The 18,145-nt window shown below is 33.7% G+C and overlaps 1 pseudogene; it reads right to left on the bottom strand.

The window, feature by feature from the left end:
- Nucleotides 1–15,683: 15,683 nt before the first annotated feature.
- LOC126866818 (mitochondrial genome maintenance exonuclease 1-like) lies at nucleotides 15,684–17,326 on the bottom strand (annotated as a pseudogene).
- Between the last annotated feature and the right edge of the window lie 819 nt (nucleotides 17,327–18,145).

The raw sequence follows: 18,145 nt of genomic DNA, 5'->3' as shown, positions 1-18,145 counted from the left end.
TATTTTCCTTATATTTAAATTCTTGTTCGATGTTCACTCTCCGGAATTTCAAGCACAAAAGAGCTCGCGCGCGACTTCCGTGTTCCTTATATACCTTGACAAGGTGACAAAATGTCAATCAAACGGCAACGATCTCTTGACATAGCAAAGGACGGTTTTTCCGTTACAACAAAATCAAATTGAACAATTTCTTAATTTTTATCGTAAATTGGCGACCAACGATTTAATACGATATCCATTTTTATCATTTTAATAGTTTCTGCAAACTAAGACTAAATTCACACTTCTTTCATACTAGTTTTCGACTATCAATTAGTTTGAACAAAAAGGGAAAAAAAGCCTAACGGCAGTCGATGATGTTACTGTAAAATAAGTTAAGGTGTTAAATAATCAGGCAGATGAAATTCATACTAAGCGTTATATTATATTATCGATATTCGTTCATTCACTCGTGCTAATTAAAAAATAAAATGTTCTTTTTCCTTGAATAACACCTACATCACTGTCTGCGATATTTAAAATTCGTACTTAATGCTTACTTAAAAGTCAGGTACTTCTTTGATTCCTCTCAAGTTAAACGAGTAAATTATAGTAATTATCGATATACAAGTAATTTTCGTTACAGTTGTAAGATAAAATGGCTTTTTTTCTTCAATACCGCCTGCATCGCTGTACGTGATACAGTTATTAATTATGTACCGAATAATACGAACTAATTGGCTGTAATCGCGGTTAGGTGTTTCTTCGTTAAATCTATCGATCTATTAGGCTATTAGCGAGAGACTTATTGATTACTTGAAGAATGGTTTGATTCTTATAAATGAATGTTTTAAATGTTATCAATTAATGTTTCAATTGTTATAAATTAATAGCTTAAATGTTAGAAATTAATGGTTTAAATGTATAAATTAATGGCTTAAATGTTATAAATTAACAGTTTAAATGTTAGAAATTAATTGCTGAAATGTTATAAATTAATAGCTTAAATGTATAAAATAACAGTTTAAATGTTGTAAATTAATGGTTTAGATGTTGTAAATTAGTAGCTTAAATGTTATAAATTAATAACATAAATGTTATAAATTAATAGTTTAAATGTTAGAAATTAATTGCTGAAATGTTATAAATTAATAGCTTAAGTGTTACAAATAAATGGCTTGAATGTTATAAATTAATAGCTTAAATGTATAAAATAACAGTTTAAATGTTGTAAATTAATGGTTTAGATGTTGTAAATTAATAGCTTAAATGTTATAAATTAATAACATAAATGTTATAAATTAATAGTTTAGACGTTATAAATTAATTCCTTAAATGTTATAAATTAATGGCTTAAATGTTATAAATTAATAGCTTAAGTGTTGTAAATTAATGGTTTAGACGTTATAAATTACTGGTTGCAATGTTGTTATTTGATATTTTTTTTATTTACCTTATATTTATATTCTTCTTCGATGTTCACTCTCCGGAAGTTCAAGCACGAAAAAGTTCACGCGCGACTTGCATGTTCCTTATATAACTTGACAAGGTGTCGGGATGTTAATCAAACGGTAACGATTTTTTGACATAGCAGGAGGCGGTTTTTCCATTATAACAAAATCATATTGTACAATTTCTACTTTCATGATCCATCATAATATTTTATAACAATCTATGAATTTTCATAACTTAATTCTAAGCATATACCATCGTTCAACAATTAATTATTAAACATATAAATCTAATATGTGCTTACAAGTTTATTTTACTTCCTAATATAATATTATATATATATATATATATATATATATATATATATATATATATATATATATATTCGATTAAAACTTCTAGGAAGTACACTTATATACATAAACAACATTTCAAATTATAAGTATTACATCAAAGATTCAAGGATGGGCAGTGGAATTTGGAGTACAGATTGAAAAGTATAAATGAAATATGAATTGATGAGATATGTTTAAACAAGAAAAGCTAAAAATCACGAAGCAGCTTTTCATCCTTATCTGCTGTGAATTATAACTGTAAAATTCTTGTAAAATTCTACTAAACCTCATCCGATTTGAGTTTGTTTCAGATACCATCGGAGAACCAACAAAAAATAGTTTATGCAGAATGGTGCACCACTATATTCTACGAACGCAGTGTAAGAGCGAGCACTCGTCCAGCTGTTTTGGAAACAGATAAAATTTTAAGAGAAGAAAATGCACGACATATTGAACATCTATTATAATTTGTTATATCTCTTCTGGACACTCGCAGACGGAATAATCTTTTTCTCTCATAAACAAGCAAAATTTCCATCGCAAAAAATTAATAAAATACTTGAAATGCGTGTTTCCTGTTAAATATATCTCAGATATTCAGTGAATATCAGATTTAATCGTCAAACCTGAAATAAATCAGCAATCTGTAAAAAGTCCTTTGTATTTTTACCTTCACCTTTTATCGACATTACAATGAACATAACGAAAATTGAATAATTCTATTCTCCCTGTTATATCCACGAACGAAATTTATATTCTATAAATTTACATTCGATCGTCGTTTTATATTTTCCAATATTGTTGAAATATTAAATATTCGTAGTAAAATATAAAGTACTCATTTACTCATGTTACAGTAAAAACTCATTCTTTACTATTAGCTCTTCTAATACATTTTTCCATTTCATGCACGTTACTGACGATACAAATGATCTTACGAAATAGTTTCAGGTCTTAGTCAGAACTTCGAGAAACATAGTGGATACAAAACTAGATATTAATATTCAAATTTCAAATCAGCAAGTCACCATCAAATTCTCAATACATATAAGTACGAATATATCTCATACAAATGCAAAAGGATTAAAAAATACAATTTCAACGAATCGTTCACATAAAAGTAAAAAATCCTCAAGTTAAGAATACTTACACCGAATAAAGTGAGAAGATAGGTATAAATCCTGGCATATCTTTATCATCACGTGACTCTACCAACACAACGTAAGGGTTAACTATCCGAGTTTACCATCCTCCAAACACGAGCCATTTACGTCGACGTAAAAAATTCTCGAGATAAGGGACCTACTTACCCCGAACAGGTGTCATAGTGAAGCGTTTCATTGTAAGAATTTCTGGCAGAAAGGCATCGAATTCAGAACAAATGTCTCGCTTCGGAGTGTCCCTTTAAGAATCGCGCTCGAGGGGCTTCCGTTAAGTAGCGAAGTTGAAAAGAAACACACCGCCCATGCTCGTGCTAAACGTACCCTATCTGCATCTGTGTACGTTTACATACAGGCTGTTTCATAGAATTGGAAGCAATTTTCAGTAGCACGTAGTACAAATTCAAATAAATAAAAACTCTTAGTAAAAGTAGATAAAAATATCTCCAACTTAGAAAGTGTGCGGACGGTTACCATAGACAACTTTTATATATGAACCTCTCAGAAGCCAATGATTAACTCTACTTTTTAGTGGCTCTTTAATTTCTTTACATATCTTTCATAATTTCAATACATAATTAATATTCAATCCTTAAGAAACAAATAATTTACCACTATACTTCGTTAATTGGCAGAAGACATAGGATAACACCAAGATAAATTTGAGAAACAGTGTTTGTAACGTCATTTTTTATTCAATTTTCAATTTACAGGCTTGACTCATGTGACTCCTGAAAGGCTCGCATATCGTTTATTGTTAACATTATACAAAAACCTTTTGAAATTTCAAATCTAAAAATGTACACCCCCGACCATAAATATTAAAATACGTAATACACATACTCAAAAAAGTTTCTACACGTGTTCATATTTTCATGAACAACTGTATGTCGTGATTTGTTGTTGAACAAAAATGAAACAATTTCAAAAAGAACTTTCGTGGGATCTACAATTTCATGTAGTTCTACGATATAATTACAGATACTCTCGTACGTATTATGTAAGATTATGTAATATAAGAATTATATATCTATACTATACAGTATACTATACAGTACTGATCTGTACAGATATATCTCTGTGTAAACAGGGATAGTATCCACTTGACTGATGCTAACGTCTTTTAATTCCGAAACTCATGATATTTGATCCCATGTTTATTAAGACACTTTTGTTCCTTTTGATGAGTACTACGTGTTCTTGAAGTTTGACCAACTTTTTGAAGCATCCTGTATGTATGCACACGTGTCTGCAGAGAGAAAACCACGCAACTCGCAAGTGCATCCGCATTCGGCGGCAATGCACACGTAAACCGGCCACTTGCGCACCTCGCCCCGTAATGTATACGTTCCAACGCACATGACTGCCTCGTGTTCGCATTTTCGCGAGCCAATGGCTGTGAAATCGAGCGTTTTTCCCGGTTCTTTCTCCGTTTCGTCGCAGGACTCACCCCCTATACCCGCGAAATCCTCACAGCCGCCCTGGTTGGATTTCTCCGTGAAACCGTGGCTGATCAATAATAAGCTTCCGCCGGAACCATCGAACGCTTAAATCGATTTTTGAAACCTCCTCTGTATATCAGAGATAAATTTTCGTTAAACTTGTTCGTTTATTGGAACGCGTATACGGGTGATATTATATGACATGGAGTTAAGAGATGATGTTTGCTTGAGCGGTGGCGCAAGAGGTCTTTTAGATTATGGGAGGTGAGAATGGATTCTGAAAGAGATACGTTTGTTGGAAGTGTGGAATTTTATTTTATACAATGCATATGATGTAGTACAGTAGTACGAACTATATAATATGCTTATCTAGATTTGAAAGAAAATTGATTAGCTGTAATTTTAAAGAAAGGCTAGATTCTTTTCTTTTAATAATAAATACAATGATACGTATTAATACAATTATTAAAAGAAGCATTCGTCTCATATAATGTAATAGTATGGACTTACTTATTCACTGCTGTGGCACACTGCTGCAACGAAATATTAGAACATGGTATATAATTTATCATGTTAGTTGATAATATTTATTAATAATTCTTGCTGCATCTGTACCATGTATCATAAATCTGTACGATAAACGTGATTCAATATAATAAAGTAAGTCAATTTACGCTTCTACAAAACTCTAGAAACCTCCAAAATTCTCTCGTACATTATTCAAATTACGCTAGACTTTCTAAAATCGCTTCAATATCACTCTTCGATACTCGATACTCCACACATAGACTGTCCGATTGACGACTCATCCCACTCGCTCAGTCAATGTCAGATCTGGCAGACTTTAATAAACGAGATTCGTTACTGCCGAATGAATCACGGCCGATTAACGAGTCGCAATTCTATTTTTCCTTGCTTCGGCTGAATAACAAAATTCACTACAGATCGCTGGAGATCGAAGCAGAGATCCCGTTAATAATTCAGCATACCGTATATCGAGCCACACACCGCCCTCCCCCCCGTCGATAAATAACGAAACACTGAAATGTAAGTCCATCCCCTTTGAGGTGGCGTTTTTCGCTTCGGTTTCGTGCCGGCGCAAATATTTACGCGAACGTCGCCGGCCGTTTATTAATAGAGACGAGCAGAGTCGCAGGAACGAAGTTGGGAAGAAAAGGCAGGAAGAAACGAAGGGAGGAAGAGTATAGCAAGAGAATGGGTTGGGTGGACGTTTGTGAAATATAAAAGCGATGGATGCGAAACGCGAAACGCTGGAAAGAAAGGAAATGCGATTTCTCAGGCAGAGGCCGTGGACGTTCCAACAGCCATTGGAATCCCGTACACGAACCTCGAAGGCGTACGAGAGCATCGGGGAATTTAAAATACGCTAGCCCGTGTTCGGGGGTTATATTTTCAAGCGCCACGCGGATCTCGCCGATTTCGCGATATACACGCCACGGGAGTTTTCTTTGTAAAATATAGCACGCCATCAAATTGCTCGTAGCTAGCCTGAGCCCGTATTGCAGCTCGTATCATGGCTGATTCTTATAAAGCGACTGATAGGATTGTCTGCGTGCAGGGATGTATGGAAAAATTGCTCGCGATGAGAAACTTCGAAGGGATGCGTCTTGTGATGCTTATGCTTTGTACGGGGGCGGTAGGACAGGGGTTCCCTTTCCTTTCTTTCCTGATTTATTAAACCGGGGTCGAAAGTAACGATTTCACTTTGCAATATGATTTCAAGTTCCCTATACCTATTATTTTTGTAACATCGCACGAGGTCAATGATGGCATAATTGCAATTTTAAAAGATTAGAATATTAAATTATAATGAATGAAGATAAAATAAGTAGAAACGTAAGCGTGTCATCGAGTCAGTTTTTCTGCTGATTCTTAGGGGTGGAAATGGGGAAGCAGTGTTAGTGTGCGCGTCTGACACAGTCTTTCCACGGGTATAATTTTCGACTAAAATGACGTATTGAAAATCCAGTTGCGTCCAAAGATGATAAAAATTGTATTTTTTTGAAATGTCTATTGACATTCACAACTTAAAGGATTAAATTAAATGCCCAACAATCTGTTTGTCTTCAATTGAAGGCATTGACTGCAAAAAGTGATCAGCAATTACACATAAACGAGTGCACTCAGCGCGGTATGGGCGTTGGACAAAATTTTTTTTTTTTTTTTTTACGTGGAGGAAATCTTCATAGACACCTTCCCACCCTTGTGCAGGCGAGCAGAAGGTAGTGCCGGATTCTTACCGGCTAAAACCTCCACGGACGGGACGGTAGAACCAGTGCGCGAGTTGATCGTCGGGCCCTTGTGTGCTTAAAACACACCAAACACCTTAACCAAGCACTTCCAGAAAGTACATCCCCACAACACACGCAAGGGAGGGTTTTTGGCCTCTTGCCTGTTGTATATGATGACTTTTAAGAGAAATTTTGGTTAACGTCCGGTATCGTTAAACATTTCCATATGCCGAGGATTGGAACTCGCGACGCGTCGTCTTCAGTGCTGGGCCTTAACGAGCGTAGCTAGCTGCCCCGCCATAATTCTACTTTTTAACAAACATCTTTTACCAATACAGTAGGAAATTGAGAAAATATTTATAATATCCTATCTATATCTATTATTAGTAATTTATAATTACCAATTATTAAAATTTATTAATATCCATAAATATTTAAAATATTTTAATTCTCTTCGTTTAGAATATAATTACCTTTCAAAATGAAATATTTTTAAATAGATAGGTAGAATACCGAGATAATCTAGTCACCCTCTTTATGACAATCGTTTCATAGTACAGAAGAAACAGCGGAAAAGAAAGACAACGTACACAGTAATATTTCAACTTTGCATTTAAAGATACGAATTGGTCCTCCAATAATTTTTTTGCCATTGTCTACGCAGTAATAATCCACATAAATTTCCCGTCGTTCGTTACGTTGCGCAAAGAATAATTATCGTGTAATCTCCGAAGGAGTTTATTGTTCACGGTTTAATTGCTCTGACAAACGACGCGTGAAGTTAAATCTTTTTCGCTGGGTACTTCTAGGTATAGACCCTTTTCCGCTTAAAGTATGCGTCATCAGAAGAACGCAAGAAAATATTTTACAGAGGCTGCATCGTTTGTTTTCAAACCCTCGGGCTCGCTATTAAGTCGCATATAAGGTACTGAGTCAATTAATTCTTAGCATTTGAGGTCTGTTAACGAAGCGATTAATTACGATAATAACGACAAGTTTAACGAATATCGGATAAATTCATCTTTCATTGTGAAGAAAATAAAGAATGGAAATTATTGGTATTTTTAATGTTTCAAGGAATTTCGATGTTTGGGTTTCTGTATATTGAGACATGTATTCTGAAAATATTAAAAAGCAAAAATTAAAATTCTGTCAATTAAAAAGTGTTAGATTTAAAATCTCCAATTCAAAGACTAAAAGTCATAGATTTAAGATCACGAAATTCCAGATTCAAAATTTCAAATATTTCAACGTTCAAAAGTTCAAAGTTCCAGAGTTCCGAGGTTTCAAATATTCGATACATACAGTAATACGTAATTTTGTTTATATCTAATGCATTAAATATTTGAACATTCGATACATGAATTTGAAAAAATGATCACACTGTATGTCGATATAATATACATACATATAGATATATCGTATATAAGTATACGGCCCATCTATACAGATTATTATGCTAGATCATTTTCGCGAGGAAACTCTCGCTGATTACAAATTTCTTCGTTAATAATACCTTAATGTAAATTTATTAAGTTCTCGAATGTTTCATAACTGCATAAGACATTCTACGCGTCGTTTCTTCATTCCCTTCATGGCTGAAATACTTCGCGAAGTATTCCCATTCCAACGTGCTCTAATAATTTCGAACGCAGAACGACGAGAAGACTCGATTTACGTAACAGAAAGAATACACAGTTTTGTTTGAAGAGAACGACAGATGAATTATTGGACTCGTAGAAGAGGTAGAAAAGGTCTCAACTCCTATGGAAGAGTCAGACTTGCCGAAACTACTTAACTTTTTTCTTCTAACATTTCTTCTTATCTTGTGACGAAAAACAGAAAGGTAATTTATTTCGAATGACTTATTGCGTTCCAGTAAATAGACTAAACTGTACTCTAGTACGTGATAACACAGCGAAACAAATACAGAAAATGATCATTCTACCTCGACGTGAAACGTACATCATGGCGGAAGGAAGTCATTCCCAACAATTCGCTTTGAAACGAGAGGAAGAGTAATATCCGCCCCAAGATCGAACCTCTATGAATTTCTAAGAATTTCTGTACATTTTGTTACAGGCGAAAATTATCGTTTAATCTTTCTGTCTAATCTACATAGATAAAGTTACTATTAAAAATTAGATAGCTGCAAGCTTGATCTCTTATTTCTTAAAAAAATTATTTTATTAATCACGTAACACAATTTACAATTTTGGAAACTTTATTCATAAAATGAGATAGAATACGGACCAGAGATTTAAAGCAAGTATGGTACTAGATAACGAGGAACAAATATTTTGAAAAATGTTACGATTAACGATAAACATTGATCTACACGTATGTACATATAATATTTATAAGAGAAAACGTAATGTACTAGAACAGAAGAAGAATTCTGTGACGTCGATCGTATATAATTATTGTTACAATTAATTTTAAACAATTTCCTTAAAGTTCTTAATGGAATCTTGTTCATACTTTGTTGGGAACAGTTTCTGTAATCCAAGCTCGGCATTTTCCAGTTTCGCATCTTTCAATGCGAAAGTAGCGCGGACAGCTTTATCAAGTTATGAAAGACGTCGACATTCGCCCACAAAAGAGGAATATTCTCATTATCGTCACGTTCACCTAACGCGCTAATTTTCACCATAGCGGTAATGATGTGCACCGAAACAACTACCCCCGGTTAAATAAACCAATCGATACTCGACTAATAATAAATTTGAACGACAGATGCACTCTCTAATAAACCGATACTTCCTCTAAATTATGCACCGTGCTGGAAGAGCAGCGACGTGTGCGGTCGAAACGCGCGAGAAAGACGTCCGATAATTTTCGATACTCGCGCTCGTGCAGAAAACCAGCGAAGTCGATAATGCATGAGGTGTGAATAAGTTATGATCAGATATTTTGCAAACTGACGAAATACATCAGACATACGGGTTTCCATAGGTGTTAGTTGTTATATAAATATTTTCTTTTTTAAGTTAGGAATCTCGCGTAAATTTTGTATAAAAATCAACCGAAGGCCAAAAGTGAGACATATGATAAAGATTCTGAACCAATTTCACCAATGAAAACTATCTTTTCATTTGATTCTCAGATTAAATACGTGTTTTTATCACGATGTTGAATATCGATGATGTTAGTTACACATATCGATAGATAATAATTAAGTTGAACCATCGCAAGTATTTGATCAATATTGTTCATTTCTTACAAAACATCGTACATTTTTTACGTGCGAAAAAATTTAAAAAATGAACGAGATAGAAAGCAACGAGGTTAAAATTAAGATTCTCTTGGAAAGAAATAGCCATATTTTAATAATAACGAATATATCAAAATAAATGAGCGAAAATTCTTTCCCTAAAAGAGATGTATCTTTGTACTTTTGTATTTAAAGTACTTGTTTTAAATGACAAATTGGACGCCGAGAGACGAGAAGAATAATTTCAGGAGAGAATCGAGTTGGAGAACATACTTGTATGAATTACACCTAAGAGCATCGAATATAGAACTTATTCTTATTCCCAATATTCGGTATATATTGTGGAATATTTTGTAACGCAGATTGTAACGTGCGATAATACGTGGCAAGATCCGATAAAAAGAATGTAACAATATGAAATTTATATATCTACATTAATGTTGTAAAATATAAAATATTTGGAAAACGTGTATAAAATCCATTCTCATAGCGATTATTTTAATACTTAGTATTATAATACTTTTATCGCTAACGTGAAAGCATTAAAAATTCCAACAAGCTTTTTTAAACAACTCTGATTAATCCGCCAAAATTCTCTAAAGAATTTAAGTCAGTCTCGTGCAAAATTAGCCGTTTCAATCACTCCTAATCACCATACTCGGTTCTTTCACACAAACGAGAAGCCTCGCACACACCCATTTTCCCATCAAATCGCACGAGTTCTCTCATCCAGGTGGTCCAGACACCGCGTAATTCATTAACACCCTGTATGCAAACGTCGCGTTAGAGCGGCTGACGGGTGCTGTGCGAACGGCCGTTTTCCATCCGGCCAGTAATTCGGTCCTTTGTAGGCTAGCCATCAGATTATTAACTATCATCGGAAGGTAAATGTAGCGTGGTGCAGACGATCGATAATTCATGCGCGACTAAGTGTCTCGCTCTCGAAAAGGATTAATTCGGGCATACGAGCCCGCCCGTAACCGGCCATCGATAGACTTCAACGTCCATTGTCGTCTTCCAACTACCCCTTTGCATCCTCTTTCACTATTCAGCCATCCAACTTCGACGTATTTATAAAGTTTTCAACGGGAAAGCCTTTCTCAACCGGTTGAGTGGCCAGTAGATAGGTCTCTTCCTTCTAACGGAAGATTCGCGGAAGAAGAGCAGTGCCGTGAAAAGCGGCGCGATGAAAACTTCTTAATTCCAGGCCTGCTCCAGTTTCCGGGTAGAGAGGCTTCGTGATTGGTCCAGACTGCTTCTTTCTCCCGTAGACCTCTTATACGTGCACAGCGTTATTACGAAGCAAGGAGAAAAGTTCCGCTTCACACTCGACTGGCTATTAATGGTGGCCAACCCCCGCTGTCGTTAGTTCGCGACACGAGAACGTTAAGTCGTGCCGCGCCACGATAAATGCACGCTGCCCCGTCGTAATCGGGAAATAAGTTCACCCGGGGAAACAGTCGCAAGCTGATTTATTTCGATCGCCGCCAGGAAAACAACCGACCGCGGGAGAATGTATCGCGTGACTATGATTTTATTACCCACCGCCACGACGTCACCGGCTTCCGGCTAATTTACCGTGAATCGAGCAATCGCCCCGGGAGCTGAGAAATCCTATCGGCTCATTTTGGCCGGTGAATGCGCCGTGCTTATCGGAGGATAAGTGACGTTGTAATTAAGTTTCGATTTTAGGGTGGGTTTAGATTAGACTGTCGGAGACTACAGGTATACGATATCGATCTTTGGTAGGTTTGGATCTACCGAGGATGAGAATTAATTTGGACGATCGAGAGTTGTTTGGTGGATTTATTTTGTATACAATTTGGATCAAGAGATTGAAATCATCTTGTGATAGGGTTACAGGTGAGATAGGGAATGAATTGATCGCTCGTGTTATTATTATTCATATTCATACCACATCGTGGTATTGTTACTCGTTACTATGTATCTCTTTTGTTCTATGTTTAGAATGAAATATTAAACTTGTGTTAACAAAGCAGGCTTGGGTTAATGTAATTTTGGTTTTGTGTATGTTCGATGATTTAAAACAGTCGGGTGTGCATGAGAGGTAAGAAGTAAGGAAATAAATTGTCTACGGTATTGCAGCACTGATGTCATGTGTTCTTAGCTAACGTAATCAATTTTATAGTTCAGATCCATTGATTCAAAAAGGTTATTACGTATTACAAAGCTCCAGAAACTTGAGGAAAACACGAGATATATTGTACACGTTATAACGTGTACAGTGCGCAAACGTAAATTAAACAAATCAGAAGCTAACTACGTATCTTCTTCTTCATACGAATGTATAAATTCTCAGATTCTCAAATTTTCAAGTCTTCGAATCGTTAAATCGTCAAATTTTCGAATTCTTAGATTTTAATTTTTTGCAGATTTTAATCTTTTTAATTTTTGAAAATGAACAGAAAATTAATTTTAACCGCCCCGTATATCCTTTAGAAGTATCACCAGCGTTCTCTGTAAAACATTTTTCTGCAAAGTCTAGAATAACGTCTGCGCTTAAGTTAATCGCTCATAATATCTCAGCTTGTCACATCCTGATTATTCCTTATTAATTCTAAGTACAAGCGTACTTCACGATATTAACGTTTAAGCTTTTAACAGCTTTTATATATATTAGATGATGCATTTTTGAAAATACTTTGCTATATTTTCATTAATGAGCCTTGACTAATCGTTTTAATTGTGCTATGTATAATCTATAAAAAATCGTTTGAAATATTACAGGTTTCTACATAGAAGGATTGCTTCTAAAAGATTTTATATAAATTCGTTAATGTGTGGAACTACAGCTTGTTGCTGTCTCGACAGATATAACCGTAGGAGGTTCCCTCTGTAAAAGTTATCGTTTTCATAACTCATCTCGTTCAAGGAGGGTGGTTCACACCAGGGGTTGACCGACCAATGAAAATATGTCCCTGTTACGAGAGGATCAGCAAGGATTAGCTAGAAGATTTAGGACAGTCTCGTGGCTACTGTTCGCTAAACGTCTAATCCGAAAATATGATTATCTTTCTACCGAACGCGCCTTAAGCACATTAGTACTCTATAGCATAATATTTTTAGAATCTACCTTATAACACAACCATAACTGTGAATCACTAGACATCAAATACGTTGAATAATCGCTTCAGCTGTATTTTCTATTCTGAAAATCTTAAAGCTAATAGTATTATGCGGAATGTTTTCGATCTGCCTGTCAACCTACAAGAGAATAATTATACATAAATGAAAATAAGAAAAAAGACGTTATATGAAGCTCTGCTTGATCGTAGAGTTATAAATGAATATTGAACGTAGTTTGAAATACATGTAGCAGCGGATTCTGCATCGTAGGATATGAAAAATCGACCGTGTGTAATATATCTGCATTTACATAATACTATTACGTATAATATACAGACTGCAATAGATTAAAAATTCACCTATTAATATTCAGCATAATTTTACTATATCTCTTTCTTAATTTTACTTGTAAATTATGATTCTATACTTTAGCAACAAAAATTGAAGATATTGTGTATACGTATGTCTTGAATAAAAATACGTCATATCCTTTTTACAGTCGTAAAATGTATTTTTTCTTCTTACTTTATATATATATATAAAATAAGAAGAAAAAAATACAATTTACGATTATATATATATGTATATATACGTTCTTGTATATCTAAATTTATCATAAATGCATAAACATCCGCGGTCTAATACATTAGTATGCATAATTTTTCGTTTCAATGTCATGTTAAACATCTTCCTAAAATATTGCAAATGTTTGAAAGATCGAAACATAAAAATTTAAAAATCACGTCAGGGTTAAAAGTTGTTGCCACAATGAATAAGGAAAACAGTAATAGTATGTGAGCTTTATCCATGCTTTCATTCATGAGAAAATTCAATTTCACTCCATGTCGCCACTCTTTACGGTAAAAAGCTTTCGGATGATTCACTTTTCTCCATATCATTCGAGAAAGAAAAGGATAGCATACGGGGCAAACAAGTGTCTCATCCCCTCTGAAAGAAACATAAGAATGCAAGATAGTACGGATATGCTGAATTCAGCGAATTCGTGGTACACCCTTGGCAATGTAGACGACGATGAACAAGAACGAACTTGTGTTCCGGCTCATCGCGTGCTGAGATTACAAGTTGGCCGAGTTGCCATCCACGCAAAGAAATGGAAACAGCCTTCTTATCTTGGGACAACTACGTAAATCTCATAAGAACGCTTTTCATAATTTCAGTCGAAATAGTTCCAGTTTCTTGTGAAGAAAAAGATTCTCAGCTACAAAGTATCCTCCGTGATTTTCTTCGAGCGATCGTTTAATTAATTCAAAGGACAATAGAAAATTACACGTCTGTTTTATCCAAAAGAAATAACAATTGCTTGGATTTATCTCCTTTTTATCTTGAAACTGGTGCAAAGAACTTTAGAATGTATTACACTATTCCACAACTTAAAATGTTAACAAATATCCAAATGTGAAAGGTTTGTCGTATTTATTATTGAATAATTATTATTATCTTGATCTTTAAGACCATGTTTCACTTTATCTGTTATTTTAATCTCTTGAATAATATATTCAAAGTTACTGCCGTTAGATCTTCCATTATATTAAACCTTTCACCCTTTATAATCCGTTGAATATTTCGTAATGATCAAAATGAACGAAAATTTATCAATGCTGAGTCCAGAGAACAGAGTAAATAACGTAATAATCTTCAATTACATTCTTTTAAATATTTATCCAATATAATTTTTGTTATTTGTAACCAAGAATTATTGTTAATATATGAAACAGAATTCCTTTCCGATTTATTACTTCCAATCATTTCCGTATTAATGCTACTTGTAATTCTAGTTACTAATTATAAATTTCATTAATTACCGTTCTAATAATTAATTTTAATGTAAAATGAATAAACAGCAGCATTATTATCCCGAAATTCCATGTAAGTATCGTAAAGGTACCCGTGAGATTATACGCACGAATACGAGCAGATTAAACGCCAATTAAGCAGCAAACAACACAACAAAATCGCGTCATTTCGTTATCAGCTTATTCGTAAACAAGCTTTTTGACGTCTGCTGCTGTAGTTAACTTTCGCCATATGCCACGCTAATCTGGATGGTCAAGAATTACTCGAAAATTCAAATACGGCGAAATACAATGAAAGATACGTTTCCGCTACATAGCTTCAGCATTAGTTTACGGTTCCCAGGGGCATGCGAAGGGTTGCGCATCATGCTTATAAGAGCCTGTAACGGCGAGTTGGGCAATGTCGCGCCCTACGGAGGGTGGCTGGCTCCAAGTTATAATTGCTATATGTTAACCAACGTAGACAGGTGGGGAAGCGACTCCGTACGTATGGAACGTTCTTGATACCTTTCGTAGGTAGGCTCTGTTACGATTATTAGCACAGCAATTTATGGCAATTTATATTTAAACGATAATTTTCGAAAAGAAGATATTATGTAATAACTTTTGTAACTAATTGGGATATTAATAGGTATTTAACATATTTAAAAGGCACGAGGAATTATTTGGAAAGATAGCGCTTTTTATATAGATATTTAAAACAAAATTCATAAGAATGAATTTTATTATGAAAATCGTAATTTAATTATATTTTCAAGATTAAATATTATGGGTTGTTTTTTCTGGACATTCTTTTATGCAATTTTGTTAAATAAAGAGAAATTGATTCGCACTAATTTTTATGCAATTTGTTTGAATGACTATTCTACTTTGATATCACAAAAGATTATTTTTTTAAATAATGTTGATAAAAAGTTAGAGAAGTTGCAATATTAAATGGAATTAATATAAATTATTAGGTTTTTTATTTTTGAATAAGATAACAGTACAGAGTATATAGCAAGAAACACCTTTCTCTTTTTCGCTGCAATAAAAGAATTCTCATCTTTTATAATGATTTTATTTATGCAAAAATACTATGAAACTTGTTCAGTGAAATATATAAGTAGTATAATATGTACCATATTTTAATTTACAAATATAAATTAAGTATTTAAACTACCTTTGTAATAACTTGCATGAAACTGTTCCAACTTATTCAACCATTCTCTCCATGCTATTTGTAAGGCATCATCCTTCAATTCATGAATACTTCACCATTTGTATAAGCAACAATAACCAAACCTTTATCTATCTATTAGTGCAATTACATAATTTGCATAAAACTATTTGGATGTCTTTATATATTACTTCTAAAAGGTTAGTTACCTTAAATGAATATTCATTAAAAGCATTAATAACTCCAATATAAGCAGCAACTTGTATAGGTGCATCATAAGTTGTTGCAAGCGATGTTTGCCGTTTCCCTGACTTTTTCCAGTCGATTAAATATGTCTTACCTCTAAGCAAATACTATTTTAAAGTACAAAAATGTAATTTTCAAATTAAAAACTAGCGTAGTATACTGATGACCACATGATAAGTTATACTTCCTAGTAACAATAAAGGCAATCTCTGTTATACCTAAAGGAAGCAATACAATCTATGACACTTTTGTATCCCAATGTTGGATGTATCACATTTGTCTGAGTTCTATAAAAAATTTTCATATCGTTCAATAATGGTTTTATACTAAGGTATAATGATTTGATAGAAGGTGGAATTTCAATTTCTTTCTTTGAAAGCATCATTTGTACATAAGAATGAAATAATTTACCACTATTCGATATACCTAAAATACATAACAGTCATTAATATCTAAAATTCTCATTTTCATCATACAAATGTTATACCTTTACATTATGATTTAAAACGCTCTTCTCCATATAGATTAATCATATTTTTCTTCCACCTCTCTAAAGCAGCTTTTACTTTGGGAAACATGGTTTTGCTAAGAATGTGTGTTACAGTTGGAATTTTTAAATCTTCATTATCTTCAATGCATTGAATCCACAATTCTCAACTGTCTCAGAACCAAAAATAGATACTGATTTTATATTTACCATTACTTTAAACTCATTTACAGATTTTAATTTGTTTGTTTTTGATAACTTAGAATCTCTTTGTTACTCTTGTAACATAACTTTCTTATTTTTTATTTGTTTATGCACATCACCCGTCAATATCAGAGTCTGTAGTATTCTGTAATTTAGATGTATCTTTTGTTTCTACTGTTCCACTGCTTGTCTTTAAATTATTCATACATTTGGTTAAAAATCTATTTTCGTTGATGTTTAATTTTAAAACTGTTCCATTTACACTTTGTAGAATACCCAATCGTAACATATTTATAGCAAAGTAGTACTCAAAACAAATATAGCTTTATTAATAAAAGAAATATATGTATAATCTTATAAATCAATTTGATAACATTTCATACGTTATAACTATGACTATTATTTTTTTCTGACACTTATTAAGTAACTTCAGAAAGGTTAGCACCAATACTCTAGCACTATTTTCAATACCTTGTCGTGCCATCTATCGGTCATTGTGTTGCCTATTTAATGAGTATTCTTTTCTGTCGATAACAAAATTTCCACTAAAAATCATTATCCTCCTTTGACACCGTTGTTATTCGTATTACATACCCTGTTATCTTATATATCTTCTTATTTTCTTTATAAAACAAAAAATATTTTCACGATATTAAAAACGAAGGTATTCATCTCATATTAACTCATATTAATTCAATTCTTAAAAATAATTCTTAAATATATCACTTCTTCCACATTTCATGTGATTATCATATAAAATGTATCATTTAAATTTGTAGTCAAGTCACGTCAAATGAAATATATTAAAAATCTTTGAAAATATATGTACTCGTAAATTTATTAGAATCTGCGTACTATAAGTTTAAATTATCTTCGGATGGTCGACTGACGTACTTTAAGAAGAAGAACGGTCCCAGAACCCCAATGGCTACACATCACCACAGCCAATGAACGTAAAACGTAGCCGTAATTTATCAGGCTTTACACGGTTCGGTTCGTTTTAGCTCACGATTGCAATTTCGAAGTTAGCCGCTTATCAAATTACCGGGTATCAATCTAATGATGCGGAGTGCGACCCTCTTCATCGATCTTGCACAATAACCCTGTCCGCGATCTCTGATACCTTTCGAAACTTACTTAGTACTTAGTAATATGCACATGTGTAAACTTATAAGAAATTTGTTCAATTTCTACCGACCGCGTTCCGTTTACGTAATCGTAATGGTATAATTACTTTTACAACGAAACAAACGAGAAAAATGCCGATTAAATCAACCTACCTTTATATCTTCTGCTTTTCAGATTCCTATCGAG

This window comes from Bombus huntii, chromosome 6 (genome assembly GCF_024542735.1).
Source record: "Bombus huntii isolate Logan2020A chromosome 6, iyBomHunt1.1, whole genome shotgun sequence".
NCBI lineage: Eukaryota > Metazoa > Arthropoda > Insecta > Hymenoptera > Apidae > Bombus > Bombus huntii.
Note: the sequence above shows the minus strand (reverse complement) of the source record. Positions and strands in the feature narration are given on the sequence as shown.